We start from the raw sequence: 19,260 nt of genomic DNA on the forward strand, positions 1-19,260 counted from the left end.
GATTATTGCTTCCACTATAAGTTAAAATTTGTTGCATTTTTGTCCATCACTGTAAACAAATATTTAATTTAAATGTAAATGTACATTTGTTGTTGGAGTATGTTTTTGTATGTCAATGTTGTTTAAATAGTCTCATAATGGCTCACTTAAGTACTGCTGCGTGTTAAGGCTCATGTACGAATATTTGCGGGTCTACAGTATGTGTGAGTTATACAGAGAGTAAAAAAGATTTTATTCACTTCACATGCTTTACATCCGTTTCCGTTTCATTTCTTATATGTTTTACATTCTTTTACTTAAATTTTTTGTTATGTTGTCAGTTTTTGGCTTGATATGTTGGATTTGTTATTATTTTTTTTTTTTCGTTTTTCCCTTTTTCGTTTTGTAAATTAAGGTAACTGTGTCAAATGTTTTTACAGACTTTACTTTTTCTAAGTGCTTTTTTAACTCCATACATATTCATGTTTGCGCGAAACAGCCATAAAGTTTATAATTTAGTAGATTTTTTTTTCGGTAGTAAATTTTAAAGCAAAACAGTTTTATTTCATGTCAGTAGAAAAATATAAGAGATTTAGGATTTTTTAAAGTAAAAATATGAGTTTAGTAAAAAATTTAAAATATTTTACTCAAAAATTCTGTCGTGTTTGTAATTTTTCAGTTATGGGGGTACATTTTATGTAAAGAGGTCCTATAATGGAAATATTTCCACGGACGATGGTAGATTAAGTAATCGTGATATGTATACATATATTACGATTCTTTAAATGGGTAAACTGTGTACGTAAGTGTAAAATTTATTTTAATTGTTCCTTAAAATTGAGACCTATATAAGTATTAGTAAAATAATTCGATTATTGTAACTAGTGTAGACCAACATATAGAGAGACATCGAAAGAGATTTATTTGCTGTGTGTTACAATAATTAGCACAATCGTAAATATCTCAAGATTATCTTTTCAAATTATTATTCATCTTTCAAATACAGATATTAATCTGCCATAAACTCTGCCTCAATACCTATACAAAATACTTAAAATGACGTTCTTTATTTCGTTTTCATATATCTTATTGCCTATTTAACATTTAATATTATGCATAATAATAATAAATAAAGCAAAGAAACAACAAACAAATGATAACCTTTAAAAATTATATTCCGGAAAACAACTTAATCATATCATTAAACATTTTCAGCTGCCATTTTATACATAATTTCACTCATTAGTGAAATATTTTACGCATTCGTAAATTACAAATTACGCAAATAAAAATAATTATAAATGTTGGTATTTTCGTTGCTTGCCATTGATGGCCACCTGATGGATTTAAATATTGTTTGATTTTTTATGGATTTTTTTTACAGTATTTTCAAATACATACACACAACAATAGCAATTTACATGCATAATTAAGCATTCTTAGTATGTAGTAAATAAGTAAAACGTAATTTGTAATTATCACAAATTTTCTTTATCTATCTTGTAAATTAATCATCTGTTAAAGTTTCCAACGGATGAGAATGAATAGACGCAGTAACACAAGCTGTTGTCTGTTTTAGACAACACGAATCTATGAATAAAATGGAAAATTAAAGACAACAAAACAAAACCTTTTTTAAAGATTGTTGTGAAAGAAAAAAATAAACAGATAACATTTTTCAGTGACCTTTACACAGCAAAAACGCAAGGACCTTACAGTATAGCAGCATCTTTTTCCATGTTCGTCTGTAAGGTCTTGTTAACTGTGTAATCAAACAGATGGATCCTCTATAAAGACATCTGAAATCACTTTAAGTTCAATAGATATTAACTTTGAAAGTAGGATGTATGTTACACCAAATCCAAAGAAATAAACTTAGTTTCTCTGGTAGGAATCGAACCTATGACTTTCAGAGTACCACCTACCGGAGGAACACTTCATTTCAATAATTATTCTAAAAATATTGAATTCTATACAAGATTCAAACAATAACTCTTATATAAATAGGAATCGTATTCTGTAATGATCGACCTATAATTGACCATATAGTTATTTTATCGTAATAAAAATTAACCAGTTTCACTACGCATTATTAAAGTATTAAACAAAAGTAAATATTCACCTAAATAGCTAAATCTAAAATCATGGAAACACCCAAACTTTCACTTTAAATTGAAATGAAAGGACTGGACATGAAGCAATAAAAACAACAAGATTATACTAAAACTATTTTACTGAAACGTCACACAGTATGTCAATATTTGTCAATACAACATGTACTATTAAGTTTGTACTAGTTTATACCCAGCAGTTTTCCGAGGCCTTGACGGCCTTATTTCACGGTGGTCTTTTTCATCCACTGTTTAGACTTGAGACGGTCTACCACGCGTCCCTGAATCCTTCTATGAAGAACTCAGGTGGCAATTTTTATACATGGCTTATCCGGTTCATGTACAAGCACTTTGCTGGAGTACTCGAGCTATCTAATTTCTTATCATAGCAGCCCCGTTGTGGAATGACAGGCAGCATGGGATCAATACCAATGCAAACCCCGACATGGAAAAAGCAATCACTGGTGTAAAGTCAATAGAAGGGGCGACAACCCCAACATCTGGTGAAATCAATCTTCCGGTATACCGGAAGTGGTAACCTTATGATGTCATGAAAGATTGTATTATTAAAAATATAATCGGCATCAACTAATGACCCAATCCAGTGAATTCCTAAATCTCTTAAAGCCCGCGCAACCACACTACTGATATGGATCTATTGATTCGGCAACAGCACCTAGAGAAGTATTTTTAATCCGAAGTACCCAGCCAATAAATCAGGATCCCTCTGTATGTCAGATATTGTGACAAAGGATGTAGAAATTTCCAAAGTCAATTCGAGTCCTTCCCGATCACTCACCAATTACATCAGTTCCATTCTCAGACCATAAAGAACGATCTTCGTGATGACAGGCAACTACCAAGTGTCAACCTGAAAATTTCCCAACTATACGAAAAGTAAGAGATACTCAACGGATTCAGGAATCCAGCATAATTTGCTCTGTCACATCACCCTGTGACATCTGTTGAGATGGCAACAGCACCGGAGAGAGAATCCACACATATTTGGCATTTGGATATATCAGTCCTTGAACCAACATTCTCTCCCCGCGAATTTGGGTATAAACCACAGCCACAACGTGGATCCCAAAGGAAACTAAATAAACTGACTAGCCAGGACAAATCCTGCGGGCAACTGCCGACACGTAGTGCCAGATTATATAATACGCTGGTTAGACCCCATGTCAAATCATTCCAAGGAAAGACCGAGGATACATTTGATCATCACTAGTTTATAGTCCCCGCAGACTAGAGGTCTTGGTATCACCTCTTTTCCTCCGTATATTGCAATAACACCAAAGTGGAGATTTCTTTAAGGTAACATGCTCTCGGGGGGAGTCACATGTTAAGAGTTTTCGTGAACACCTGCCATGACGGCCTAATTTCACGGTGATCTTTTTCATCCACTGGGGAGACTAGAGACAGTCCTAATGAATCCTTCAATGAAGAACACAGGTAGCAATTGTTGTATATGGCTGAGCCGGTCCATGTACAAGCACTTTGTTAAAGAACTCGAGCTATCTAATCTCTTACCATAGCAACCCCGTTGAGGAATGACAGGCAGCAAGGGATCAATCACAATGCACCGAAGAACTTCCCAAGCGTAAAAAGGCATACTAAATCAGTACTAATCTCCAATATATGGAGACTTTCCCGATCTTTCATGTGCTTGTCCTACTAGGAAATGAATTGTCACCCCATAGATTACGAAAAGACAGACAAAAAGCTTAAGTATGTTTAAGTGTCCCCCTCTCGCTTACAAAGGGGACACTAAAGTGAAGATAATTTTCATCCTCGTTTGCAAAGGGTACATCCGTGCCGAAAGACGAATTAGAGCCAACCGGGTGGTTAGACGTTAGTGAAAATCACTATATTTTTATACCCACCATCAAAAAAGATGGGGGTATAAAACACGATAGAGTCCAAACGGAAGTAGCTAGGATAAGGTATTAGGCCCCCTTCAGAAAATGACTTTAACGCTCATAACTATCCAAAAGAAGCATCTATAGCCATGAAATTCGACATGAACATATTTTATAAGAACATTAATATCACTGTAAAATTTTATGAGGATCGGTCCAGAATTGACCTTATCCTCAGAAAATGACTTTAACGCTCATAACTGACTGAAAGAAGCAGCTATAGCGATGAAATTCAATATGAACATATTGTATAGGAACCTAAATCGCTTTGTAAAATTTTATAAGGATCGGTTCATAATTGACCCTACCCCCCCATATAAGGTCCCCTTCAGAAATGGCTTTAAAGCTCATTACTAGCCTAAACTAAAATCGTTCTAAAAAATTTGACGAGGATCGGTCTATAATTGACCAAAACCTACAAGTGCAGCGACAAAATTCCATAAAAACTTCTCTACCAAATTTTAGGAGGATCAGTCCATAATTGATCCTATCGATATACATATGTATGTATGATGGTAAAATTATACATAGATGCAATAAATGAGAAAATTGTTTTGATAATAACAAAAGCAACGATTCTTACATATCAACGTTTATTTATAACTAGCTATACCCAGTGTGCTTCGCTACCCTCATCGTAATGGAATAAAATAAATATCATTATTGTAAAATTCCCCTTTTAGAGAACTCTTTAAGTTTGATTTTATGATTCTAGTCTCAATATTACAGAAAATTAAAAAAAAAAACAGTTGAAGAACGAAAAAGTACCAGACAGTGCCTTTTTATATATTTTCATTAAATCAGGATGACGCATGTTTAATTTTCAACCAGAAACCAAAAAAAATCGCATACAGATTTTTATACAATCAAGAAGCTGCATGTCCAATTTTATGTTTTTAGGTTCAATATTATAGAAAATTATTAGTAAAAGAACAAAAAAGTACCAAAGTGTCATTTTTCAATTTTCGTTCAATTAGGATACTGCGTGTTTAATTTTATGTTTATATATTAAATATTTTAGAAAGCTCTAAAAGTACCAGTACCAGTGAAGTACGAAAAAGTACCAAAAGACCTATTTTATTTAATTTCATGTTCCTAAGTTCAATATTATAGAAAATTCAAAAAGAACGAAAAAGTACCACAAAATATTCCAGTTTAAATTTTCATTCACTCAAGTCCCTGATTGCTTAGTTTTATGTCTACCAAAGGGCCCACTTTTATAGATTCTAATTAACTCCACATGCTTAATTTCATGTTTCTAGGATCAATATTATAAAAACACAAAAAGTACCTTTTGAAGAACGAAAAAGTACCAAAAAGTGCCCTTTTATAGGATCTCACTTAATCCAGGCTCTAAATGCTTAATTTCATGTTTCTAGGTTCAATAATATAGAAAATTCAAAATGTACCTTTTAAAGAACGAAAGAGTACCAAAAAGTACCCTTTTATAGGTCCTCACTTAATCCGGGCTCAATTTCACGTTTCTAGGTTCAATATTATACAAAAATCCAAAAATACCTTTTGAAGAACTAAAAAGTACCAAAAAGTCCCCTTTTATATGTTCTCACTTAATCCAGGCTCTACATACTTAATTTCACGTTTCTAGGTTCAATGTTTCTAGGTTCAATATTATAGAAAATTCCTTTTTATGAACGAAAAAGTACCAAAAAGTCCCCTTTTATAGATTCTCATTTACTCCGGGCTCTACATGCTTAATTTCATGTTTCTATGTTCAATATTATAGAAAATTCAAAAAGTACCTTTTGAAGAACGAAAAAGTACCAAAAGTCCCCTTTTATAGGTTCTCACTTAATCCATCCTCTACATACTTAATTTCACGTTTCTAGGTTCAATATTGTAGGAAATTCAAAAAGTACCTTTTGAAGAACAAAAAAGTACCAAAAATGCCCCTTTTATAGATTCTCATTTACTCCGGGCTCTACATGCTTAATTTCATGTTTCTAAGTTAAATTTAATAGAAAACTCAAAAAGTACCAGTCGAAGTACGAAAAAGTACCAAAAAGTCCCCTTTTATAGATTCTCATTTACTCCGGGCTCTACATGCTTAATTTCATGTTTCTAGGTTAAATTTTATAGAAAACTCAAAAAGTACCAGTCGAAAGACGAAAAAGTACCAAAAAGTCCCCTTTTATAGATTCTCATTTACTAAGGGCACTACATGCTTAATTTCATGTTTCTAGGTTAAATTTTATAGAAAACTCAAAAAGTACCAGTCGAAGGACGAAAAAGTACCAAAAAGTCCCCTTTTATAGATTCTCATTTACTCCGGTCTCTACATGTTTAATTTCATGTTTCTAGGTTCAATATTATAGAAAATTCAAAAAGTACCTTTTGAAGAACGAACAAGTTAGAGTGCTATATTCGGCTGAGCCGAATCTTAAATACCCTCCACCAGCAACTTTTGTATTAATACATTTCTAATTAATAAAATATTTGTAGAAACAAGTTTACTCATGTCTTAAATAGAAAAATCCCAAGATTTAAACAGCTTAAATCTACTACAATTCCAAGATTTATTGAACATTAGAAACGCCACTTTCATTTAAATTTTTATAGCGCCCTAAGATATGCTTTAGCGATATCTCGTATTTGCATGTATTCATGTGTGTGAAAGATTTAAGGATTTTATATATAATTTTGTTCTACACAAATTGATAATGCAAATAGTTACATACGGTTAAAGCGCTTTTAGGGGCAGGACCAAGTATGAGAGATATGACCAAATATAGACCGATCGTGAAAAATTTTTGAAATAACATTAAGTGCTTTTTGCATTACAAAATAGTATTTATGAACAAAAATAGTATTTATTTATATCATTATTTGGTAATGAGTTATGTGCCTTTAAGTGTTTTTCTGAAAGGGACCTTGTACGGGAGCTATGACCAATTATGGACCGATCGGAAAAAAAATTTCAGTAATATTTCTATGCATATGGGCAATACTTATACCAAATTTTATATGGATATCTTAATTTAGTAATGAGTTATGCGAGTTTAAGTGATTTTCGGGAGGGGACCTTGTATGGGAGCTATGACCAATTATGGACCGATCGGAAAAAAATTTCACAGTAACATTTCTATGCACATGGGCAATACTTGTAGCAAATTTTATATGGATATCTTAATTAAGTAATGAGTTATGCGTGTTTAAGTGATTTTCGGGAGGGGACCTTGTATGGGAGCTATGACCAATTATGGACCGATTGGAAAAAAATTTCACAGTAATATTTCTGTGCGTATGAGTAATACTTGTACCGAACCTTATATGGATATCTTAATTTAGTAATGTGTTATGCGCGTTTAAGTGATTTTCGAGAGGGGACCTTGTATGGGAGCTATGACCAATTATTGACCGATCGGAAAAAAATTTCACTGTAATATTTCTATGCATATGGGCAATACTTGTACCAAATTTTATATGGATATCTGAATTTAGTACAGAGTTATGCGCGTTTAAGTGATTTTCGGGAGGGGACCTTGTATGAGAGCTATGACCAATTATGGACCGATCGGAAAAAACTTCCACAGTAATATTTCTATACATATGGGCAATACTTATATAAAATTTTATATGGATATCTTAATTTAGTAATGAGTTATGCGCGTTTAAGTGATTTTCGGGAGGGGACCTTGTATGGGAGCTATGTCCAATTATGGACCGATCCATAAAATTTTTCCTCTGAAAGAATTCTATTGACATAAGATTTTAATTTGTAAAATTTTGTGAAGATATCGACATTGTGGCAGAAGTTATTAACAAAAAACCCATTTTCCGGGAATATGTACTTTTGTGTGGGAGGTATATGAAATTGTGGACCGATTCTGGCAATTTTCAGCAGGGATCAAGATCTTGTGCAGAAACGAATGTATGGTGATTTCCATGGAATTATCTTACATAGTTTTCGAGAAAATTACATCAGAATGTGTAAAAAATGCTTATTTTTTCCGAGGTTGTTTTAAATTTTGATTCATAACTTTTCCCGGTGTGAACCGATTTTGCCCATTTGCAATACCAAACAACTTAGGAAAATGAAGAACATTTTGGGTGAATTTGGTTAAGCTCTATTGCTTCGTTTTATCGTGAGCGTGTTTTACACAGACAGACGGACAGACGGACATAGCTAAATCGACTCAGAATTTGATAAGGACCCAGAATATATATACTTTGTTGGGTCTCAGATGAATATTTCTTGGTGTTACACACGGAATGACAAAGTTATATATACCCTCTATCACCACTGATGGTGGTGGAGGGTATAAAAAGTACCAAAAAGTCCCATTTTATAGATTCTCATTTACTCCGAGCTCTACATGCTTAATTTCATGTTTCTAGGTTTAATTTTAAAGAAAACTCAAAAAAGTACCTGTGTAGAACGAAAAAGTAGCGAAAAGTCCCTTTATTATTAATTTCATGTTTCTATTTCAATATCATAGAAAACTCAAAAAGGACCAGTTGGAGAATGAAAAGTACCAAAAAATATCACTTGGTACCGGGGTTCCAAATAACACCCCATTAGGATATTTAGTGTTTCTAAATTTAAAATTTTTATCTAAATCGGATCACTGTGGTTGAATAAAATCAAATTTCCCGTTTTTACCCCTTTTGGTACTTTTTTCCTCCCCATTAACGAAATAAAAATTCTATTCCAAAAAGTTGCAACATCGTAGTGGGAGCCCGTTATTATGTATTCATATGTATAAGTTAATAAACCAAAAACAATGTTTTATGAAAAAAGTACCAAAAATAGGTACAATTTTAACCCCTTAAACGTCCGAATATCCAAAAAGTACTAAATTTATATTTTTATTTTTTCGTTAAGTTATGAAGGAGTCAAAAATATTTTTTGAATGTGCACTGGTTTAAAAGATACATGGGGTGCGAAAAAAGTACCAAAATACAGTTTTTACCCGTTTATTCCCTAAAGGGGCCGAATTTTAAAAAAGTACCAGACACCTGTCCGTTTATTTTTTAAATGAACGGCGATAAGCTTTAAACTGTTTTTGTATCTTTTCTAGTTTAGGAGATATAAGGTTACCGAATTTACCCGTTTTTACCCTTTATTACCCCCTAAACATTCGAATTTCCAAAAATCCCGTCTTAGTGGATCTATTTGGCGGGAGACCAACCTCCTGTCCAAATTTCAGCTCTTTAGCTTCAACCGTTTAGGCTGTGCGATGATGAATCAGTCAGTGAATCAGTCAGTCAGTCAGTCAGTAACGTTAGAATTTTATATATATAGATGAAGCATTCCTTTTCGGCAATGTTTTGATGGTGGGTATACAAGATTCGGCACAGCCGAATATAACACTATTACTTGTTCTGATTCTCTTTGTCGAACTGCAGGGCATATACACTAAAGTTAAACACATACATATATGCTATGTATTTATGTGTGTAGTTTAGATAAGGAATATAAGCAGATAAACAAATGTGTTGAAACAATTATTGTCTGTCAAAATTGACAATATTGTATGTAATTGTTTTAGTAATTGCACTAGTTCTTATTGAAATGTGTATAGGACAAAATTAATTATATGCAAAGGATTTAGACAGGACAGTATTATAAATGTTCATTAAACATTTAGCAAATCACTACTTTAATGCTTTAGAATAGAAATAAGCATTAAGAGTAAACATTTAACTGTTTGTACATTTATTTTAATAAGATTTAGAGATAATTTTAGCATTCCAAATGATTATTGTAATTTGACAAATGAAAATAAAGGCCGGTATTTAGAGTTTTTCCTTAAGTAATCATACCAAAGTTTTGAAAATTATATGAAATTTTTAAAATTTCAGTAAAACTTCTTCTCATTATGAAACTCAGGCTCGACTCATTGGACTTCGATATATGATGAAACTGTCACAAGGGAAGTGAATAGAAAAGTGTAATACAAATTCAATGGTTTAGAGAATAGCATGTTTTCGTGAGCTATTAAATATATTAATTTTCAGCACCTTAAAGAAATCTTCTCTCGAAAACCATTTATAATAAATTCTCATAACACAACATATTTCATTTCATTCTATATACATTAAGGATATACAATAAAGTGTCCATTTAATTATACTTTCAATAATGTGTTTTCTGTTTATATTGAGCTCATGCATATTTCCAAATAAAATATAAACAATTTTCCTTTTCATATATTAAACCACAAAAAATATATTTTTTCACAATTCTGATGAAGTGCAAATATATGTTCTTATTTTTATTCTATTTTTTAGCCTCTACGGATATTGTTACCACATCTGCAGGCTTTGGTTTGAATATATTTTTTCAAAAATATTTCCATTCTATAACAAATATCAGCACTTAGTATCGCTAGCACCACTACAACTAGAAGCTATTTCTCTGGGGGTATAGTGTAGAAAAATGGTTTCACTTAATTTAGTTACACTAGAATAAACATTATTAGAACAACACAAAGAGACACTTCTCAACTAAACATACAAAAGGACAAACACTTCACATACAAATAGATAAAAATTCACATACACCAGGACGTACATACATATAACATATGAAAAACTGGAAAAAGGAAATTGATGTTGCAAACAAAAACATAACATAACCTACTCTAATGTAAATAAGAATCTCAATGGTTGAATGTAAATATGTGTGTATGTATATATGCTTTTGAATATCTAGTGGGGAAATAGTGAAACGAATAATAATAAGTGTAAAAGTATGTAAGTATAATGGAATGCAAAGAGGAATAATAAACAGAAAGTTTAAGAAAATAAAAGTTGGCGAAAAAAAAAAAAAAATAAGAATTCTTAACTCAGCACAATCGAAGCCGAGTGTACAGTGCCCTTCAACGTAAATTTATCGTTAAATTAAATTATTTTGTAATAAAGAGAAATTGGTAAGATAATAATTAACCTAAAATAAATATAAATATGTGTCAGATATAATTATTTCAGATTATTATTATAGCACATACAACTTACTTATAGTGAAATATATAGAGATAAAATGTTTGTGTTGTTGGGTTTACACCCACTTTAATGTAAACATTTAATGTAAAATCTGGAGTTAAGAGCTGATATATTAAGTAAGTATATATATTTACAGTTTGAACACAGATTTATACCTAGGGAAAAATCGAATTGATAGTTTTATGAGAACCTTAATCACGCTAGCAAATTCCATCATGATTTGTCCGTAATTGACCCATGATTTACTAAAGCCCTCTAGGGGATTAGGTCAATTCATGGTGATAAAGTCTGTAACATTGAGAAATATTTATTCAATGTTACACTCAAATTTAGTCAAAACTATACATGACAAATTTAAGAAAATTCCGAAAAAAATATATTACAAATAATTGTAATCGTTTATTGCTCAATTACACATTTCAAGTAATTGTAATTGACCACATAATGTATTATCTGTTACACTTAGTGTTAAAGTCGATATTATCGTTAAAACGCTTTCTAAACATGATTTTATATGGGGGCTACATAAAATCGTGGACAGTTGGCCATTTTCAATACCAAACAAATTGCATTGACTAAAAATATTTGGGCAAAATTTTAGCTCAACTGGCGGACATTGCTAGAACTTCTTAGAATCTTATAGGGACCCAGAATATATGAATGTACTTTTATCATTTATGTACATTTTAACTGGAGTTTTTCTGATGTTTATAACGCATAGAATTACAGGTTCTACATTCATCTTAAAGTATACCATTTGGCTTAGAATCACTTCCTGAGATATGACGGCTTTAGAGCTCGTAATTATATATATATAAAGTTGACTTATGAAAACCACATTAACGCACATAACTCACTAATAAATAACGATATATGAATAATATTCGATGTGAATACATTTTATAAATAAATTTTTTCTATGGTTGGTCCAACCCAGTCAACATTTTCATTACCATGCTAAAATTTACTTACACAATAGCATTTTAAGTCATTTTTTTAACACGGTGATGTGATTGGAGGCAAGTACTTACCACAAATGATTACAAAATAATTAGAAAAAGTAGTCATTGTATTGTGTGTTATGTAAATATTTCCTAATTCATTAGTTATCTTGCCAGTGCAGATATAGAAGCTGCGATTTTCAATGCCTTTTTCTACTTTTTCTAATTACTTGTAATCTCATGTGGTAAGTACCTACTTGCTTCCAATAACATCTATTGTGTATAGCATTTCAACCCCTTACATGGTAATGGAAATTTCTACTGGGAGGTCTTGGCTGTATATACTCTATAGCTTAGTTTTGTGTAAAAATTAAACTAAAATTTAGTTCATTATCGATATTCTAATAGTAAATATATTTTCCTTCTAATAAAATTTTATTTTTTATACCCACCATCAAAAAAGATGGGGGGTGTATTGATTTTGTCATTCCGTTTGTAACACATCATAGGCCCATTCTAAGACGATCTAGCCATGTCCATCTGTCTGTCTGTTGAAAGCACGATAAAGTTCGAACGGAAAAAGCTAGATTCCGCAAATATTCCTTATAGGTAAGGTTTGTTTGATATTGAATATGGGCAATATCGGCCAACGTTTTCGCTTAGCCCCCATATAAGTGGACCACCGAATAACACCTTTAACAGGCATAACTGCTTAAAAGTAGGATTATAGCAATAAATTTCGACATAGCTAAGTTTCATATGATCAAAAATCTCTATACCAAATTTTATGAGAATCGGCCAATAATTGACTCTGCCCGCCATTTAAGATCCCATTCAGAAAATGAGTTTAACGTTCATTACTAGCATAAAAATTCGAGTATAGCGATGAAATTTGACATATATAAGTTTCTACCAATTTTTTTGAGGATCTGTCCATAATTGATCATACACCCCATATAAGATCCTCTTTAGAAAATGAGTTTAACGGTCATTACTGACTAAAAATTATGAGTATTGCGATGAAATCTGACATGAGTAAGTTTCTGAAGAACCAACACCTTTTCACTTATTTTTATGATAATCGGCCCATAATTGACCCTACCCCCTATAAGGTCTCCTTCAGAAAATTACTTTAACGCTCATTACTGGCGTAAAAATGAGAGTATAGAGATGAAATTCGAAAAAAATAAGTAATATACGAATCGAAACCTTTCTATTAAATTTTACGACAATCGCTCCATAATTCATGGTTTAAAAATTGAACAAAAATATAATGTTTTTAAAAATTAATATTTTGTTAATTCGAAAGAGCTTGGTCCATAATTAATTTAAGCCATATTTCACATATCACCCTGATGTATGTATTTAGGGGAGCATTCCTTTTAGGGCGTACGGCTTGATGGTGGTTATATGAGATTCGACATAGACGAATATAACAGTCTCACTTGTTTAATTTTAGACTCATTTCTTACTATTTAATCGATTAAGCCTTAGTTTAAGATTTTTGAAAAATTTATGTTATATATTTCATGAGTTTATTTTTAAAATTTTCATTAAATGTATAAACATTTTTCATTTGTGTAATTGAAAAATTCTGTTATAAAAAAATTTCTTTTATTCACAATATAAATAATTAAAACTTTGAAAGAAGAAAATAATAAAAATGCTTTTACAGCTTTTAATTTTGTTGTACAAAAATTTCGCCGAAACTTTTTTGAAATTTTGTTATGTGATTTATTTTAAAAATTTTCCTGTAAAAATTGTTGAAAAAAACTTTATTTGTGAAGATGAAGCACTCAAGTCTTTTGTGTTTAACAAAGTTTTTTTATTTTAAATTTCTTTTATAAATTTGTTTAGATTTTATTTTATGATTCATACACAATTCATAAGTAATTTATAACTTCATTAAATTTGAATTTCTACTCAATTCTTTTAAGACTTTAAAAAGTTTAACTTTTAAGAAAAAAATTCCACAGCATCTATGAACCCTTTAAACACATTTTGATTTCCTCTTAAACTTATCCTATTTCATTGAACTTTAAGTATTAAACACTTGAGGTTTATTTTCATATATTTGTTGTTGTTTTTGTTTTAACTTTCAAAGAGAATAAATAACTAACAAAGTAAATAATAATAAAAATGTGTATTATTTACTTGTACCCAAGGGAATTTATTTAACGTCGTAATTATTTACCTTTTAAAAATCAGTGATCTGTATCCAATTAATTTAAAATTTTAATTACACTCACACTAGTACAAAACATGTAGAAAACATAAACAAGAATTTATTTTATATTTAAAAGGTTTCACTTAATTATATTAATATAATTGTTATAGCTATTGCACATTTTAAATTGGTTATTTTAAAAATATTTAATGAGCAATTTATTATTTAAATTTTTACTTATTATTTTAAAAATTTTTATTATTATTTTAAAATACTTATGAATATTTGCAAATTTTGATCTTCAATTATTTCAACTTTTAATAACTGCTTCTAGAATATATATTTTTTAATTGATTTAAATTTAACACTTTTTCTTGAGATATTTTACATCATCACCATCACTTCTCTTATATTTCTAATTACTTTTCTTTTTATTTTGTGTGATATTATTACTTATTTTTTGCTTTTTTAACTTTTCGTTGCACCGTTGCTCCTTTACGGGCTATGAACTGTTTGAAAGTACACGTGTGACTGAATGAGATTTTCCAGCAGCGTCTCAGATTAGCAGCTATAAAACATATTTTTCGATCATATTGCATGTTAACGCAGGCGCTTTCAAATCATTGATTTGTTTTGATTCCTTTTTACATTGTTTACGTTTTACAAGAGCCACTCATGTACTTTAAGGATAGAATTTAGCTGTTACTTTAGTTGTTGTTTTCTTAAAGCAATGTTACTTAACACTTTAAGGTAACATTTATGTAGAGCTTTACAGTTTGTACTACGGTACGTATGATTGATAAAATGAGAAAATGTTAAGTATACGCCGTGTAATGTTATTTATTCTCTTGTCCGCTATTCTCTTGCAGGATTTTTAACGAAAGGAAAGTAACAAAATAAAGTACTTTTATAAAAAGAATTGTGAACATAAGTAGTAAAATAGAAAATGTTAAATATTTCTATATAATATTATATATATAGGCAATTGTGACGAATTGTCAAGTGACGAAAATGTCACAATTTGACCACCTCTAACTCCGATAGTTCTTGACCGATAGAGCTGGTGCAAAATTTTAAGTTGGGTCACTTGACACAAATTGCCCATATATGAAAAATAATGTCCAATTATGACCCGATTACAATAAATTAAAACAGTATTTTTGAGTTTTCTAACGTTCGCAAGGAAGCGAAGAGAGGATCAATATGATATTGAGTCAAATATCTTAAAATTATCAAAGCTATTTTTAGAAAGGATGGTCTTTGAGTTATGCTAGTCTGTTAATAAGTGAAAAAATGTCCAAATCTGGATTTCAACTACTTACTTTTGAAGTATTTTACCAGCTGTGAGAGATATGCGAATATCGAAAAACATTGCTCATTTTTGGGGATTGAAGATGGGGGTACATTGATTTTGTCATTCCATTTACAACACATCGAAATATTGGTCATAGACCCATACAAGTATATTTATTCTGGATCCTTATTAAATTCTAAGAGGATCTTAAATCACGATAAGGACCACACGGGAGGAGCTAGACAGTTGAAATTGCGATGGAATTCGTTATAAGTAAGTTTTTTACGAGCCAGAACCTCCATACCAATTTTTTTAGGAATAAAGTGACGAAAATCTCTCTACCAAATTTAGTGAGGATCGGTCCATAATTGACCCTACCGCCCATAAAAGGTCCCCTTCAGAAAATGACTTTAACACTGATTACTGGCTAAAAAAATACGAATATAGCAATAAATTTTCCTCGCGAGCCAAAATCTCTCTTCCAAATTTTATGTGCATCGGTGCACAATCGACTCTACCCCACATATGGTTTACCCTTAAGAAAATGGCTTTAACGCTCATTACTGGCTTAAAAATACGAGTAAAGCGATGAAATGCGACACATGTAAATTTCTTACGAGACAAAACCTTTCAACCATTTTGTTTAGGATCGGCCCATATATGAGATTCGGCACAGCCGAATATAACACTCTCACTTGTTCGTTCTTATATTTTCTATAAAGAAAGAAAAAACCTTTTATTATACATATTTTATATACAATATATTTAGAAGTTTGGAACTTTTGTGTGATTTCAAAATTATGATAAATGCTACTTGAAAATTAGAGAATGAGACTCCTGGAGAATTTTATGTAAACTGTAGTGAACTTTTCCAAAACCCATGTCTAATCAGAATCAGTGGTTAATAACACGGGCAGGAGATTTGATATTACGTACCTAGGACATCACAATGTTAAATGGAACATATTATTTTTCTTACATGACACTAAAATCTAAGGTTCTTCTAAAGGCACTTTCATCGAAACCCAACTGTGAATAACTATTGTCACACAATCTGGTTCTTATGCAAAAAAAGTTATTCAATGTATACTGGACGTATTGGATAAACAAGCCCGATCGCACACCTAGGCTTTAAATTGGGAGATAAAATGGAATCCAGACACATGGAAAACACGGAAACCACAATCTCAACAGTAGGTTCCAAACGGAAGTCTGTGCTGTGACGGAATATGTTAAATGGATTGGACTAACTATGGCGATAACAAAGGTTAACAAACATACATATTAACCCACTGCCAGAAGATAATTAGAGCGAAATCAGCGATTCAATCTGAGAATCATGGGAAGAGAGCCAAGCGAGCATTCAGAGAGGTCGGTTAGGCTCTAGAACATTCTGCAAATTGCCAGACTTTCGTCAAAAGTATAACCAAATAACTTGAAAACTATGCTAATTCCTGATATGCAACCTTCAGAATTTAAAATTCTAGGTTATGTTAGGTTGATAGGACGATGTATACTACATCAAATCCGAAAAAATACACCTAGTCCGCTATCAGGCCTGTTGTGCGCTCCTTATCATGAAAAAAGTTCACTGAATGAATTATTTTTCAGTGTTCAGAAACTCAGTTTCCTGAACGTAATTTCTAAGAATCATCCAATCAGTGTTAGTCAGGAATATTATTTCCGGAATAACATCACTTCCAAGATACTTGGATCTAACTTCGACGAATGCCTAGCAGTGGCAAAGAAAGTGCTCCAGAGTTTCCTCTCCACAGGCTCTACATCGTCTGAATCAACACCCATATTTTTAGCTCAGCTTGTGTTGCGTCAAATGGGTTTGCTTTTGTCAGGTTAACTGCCTCGAGCTCCCTTTCCTTTAAAACTATTACATTCGCCCTTTCGTTGCCTTACCTGATTTGGTAAACGGTGGTATATTTCTGTTTGTGGGTCTTCAATATATAACCCCACCCCCACTTTGTCCCCCAATTTAGAGCCATCCGTGTAACAACGGATTCCAAGACATTATATCTGGGATCAGCGTTTCAAAGTTTCCGACATATTCTGTGTCTGGTATACGATCAGGCACGTCCGATGATTGTGTGTAACATTCCAATGTGTCCAGTATACATTGGTGACGTGTCCTATAACCGCTTTTGGCCAGTTCGCCTAAAGTAAAGAGCCGTTCGGCTGTAAGCGCCGCCTCATATCTTAAATATGTTTCAATGGGTGGAATATCTACCAACGTTTCCAGAGGCTTGGTTGAAGTAGTACACATGGCAACACTTATACCCAAGCAACTAAAATCCCTGTACTAGTTTGGTATTGTATTTTTTGTCTAAAGCAGTCCACCAGATTATTGAAGCATAAGCTGAAATTGCTCTAATTCAGCCAAGCGCAGAAAGAGAGACGCTAAGAAACTGTTATTGTAGTGGTGAGAAAATACTAAAAAACAAAAATATTGCCTAATTACGCTTGTTATGATCAAAATTCATAACAAGTAAAATAGTAAATTTTACAGATAAAACACGCTCTTGCTATGAGTTTTGCTTACGATCGGGTAGTGTACGTGTGAATTGCCGAAAATCTTCGTAATTTGAACAATATGAACGCGCAACGCTGCTCTAATTACACTTTTATAAAACTAAATTGTCATAGTAGGACTAAGACCCCATTTCATGCCTATAGTTCTCCTACATATCGCCGAGCACCGATGTGCCTTGTTGATCCTATCCTCTATGTGGTATCTCCATTTTAATTTCAGGTCGAGGATTACACCTTAACAAAATGCCGCCCTGTGGTACACCGCGAAATACCTTTTTCCTGATAGTTAAATCGTACATCTCGCAGTTTATCCATCTGTTCCTTGGCATGTTGTTGATCAAGTTACGGAGCACCCGGTCAACATAAAACTGGTTTAGGGATTGGATAAGAGTATCAGTGTGCACGTTATTGAAAGCGCCTTCGATTTCAATGCATACCGCCAGTGCATACAGTTTGATATCAAAGGATGCACCTACATATGTAGTGGACAACTTCGTTTAAAGCGGTTTTCACCTATCGTCCCTTTCAATCTTCAGAATTTAATTTAATTCTAAGGGACTAAATTTCTGATAATTTTTCATAAATCGCTATATAATGTTTTTCCAAAAACATTTTCCACGAAAAGGAGTGCACAAACAAGCCCAATAGCGTCGTAAGTCTAGTTTTTCGTATCAGATGAGCTAACCCAAACATACTATTTTTTGTCAAAGAATCGAAATGAGTCAATGCTATTTAAGATCTAAACCTCAATTGTGCAAGTTATGTATTTCTGTCGTCTGCTTATGAGATTACTTTCGACCACTATGGATCTCCAGGGACCACTACACAGAAAAAATTATCAGTAGTCATTTTAGTTTTTTTTTAAATATTTTATTTTGATTTCTTATGCTAACAATGTTTATAATTCTTAAATAGTCAATACGATTTTAGGCATATAATATTCAAGTTTCATGACAATTTATAAAACACTTTATATGTTCAAATTTGATAATAAAGTGATATTTTTTGTAAATGCTCAATGCATTGTTAAAGGTCAAGCATTCCTTTAACATTGTGAGTAATCAACTAATAATTTGATTGTTTTAATCATGTACTTAATTGGTTTTTAATACATTTTTTACCAAACAAACTAATTCATTTGATTAATAAATTAATAAAAATTAGATTTTATTTTTATTAAATATTTAATTTATACAATTACTGAATTAATCAATTTTAAATTTTGTCTCAATTATTGATATTAATTGTTCTGATTAATTTGTTATTTGGAAAAAAAAGTATTTTTTTTTAATTTTTTTACAAATTTGATAATTGATATCATCATTTTGGTGATAGGTGC

The 19,260-nt window shown here is 31.7% G+C and overlaps 1 protein-coding gene across 1 annotated transcript in view; it reads right to left on the reverse strand.

Annotated features, from left to right (window-relative positions):
• The window catches only part of LOC119609416, a 99,039-nt gene extending 84,440 nt beyond the window's left edge, over window positions 1–14,599 (reverse strand). Inside the window, exon 1 of the mRNA XM_037964179.1 lies at window positions 14,114–14,599. The gene's annotated coding sequence lies outside the window, so the exon portion shown is untranslated. The remainder of the gene's footprint in view (window positions 1–14,113) is intronic.
• Window positions 14,600–19,260: the final 4,661 nt, after the last annotated feature.

Source organism: Lucilia sericata, unplaced genomic scaffold, assembly GCF_015586225.1.
Source record: "Lucilia sericata isolate MDLA Ls3-8-SP2 unplaced genomic scaffold, ASM1558622v1 Contig000023F_arrow, whole genome shotgun sequence".
Classification (NCBI taxonomy): domain Eukaryota; kingdom Metazoa; phylum Arthropoda; class Insecta; order Diptera; family Calliphoridae; genus Lucilia; species Lucilia sericata.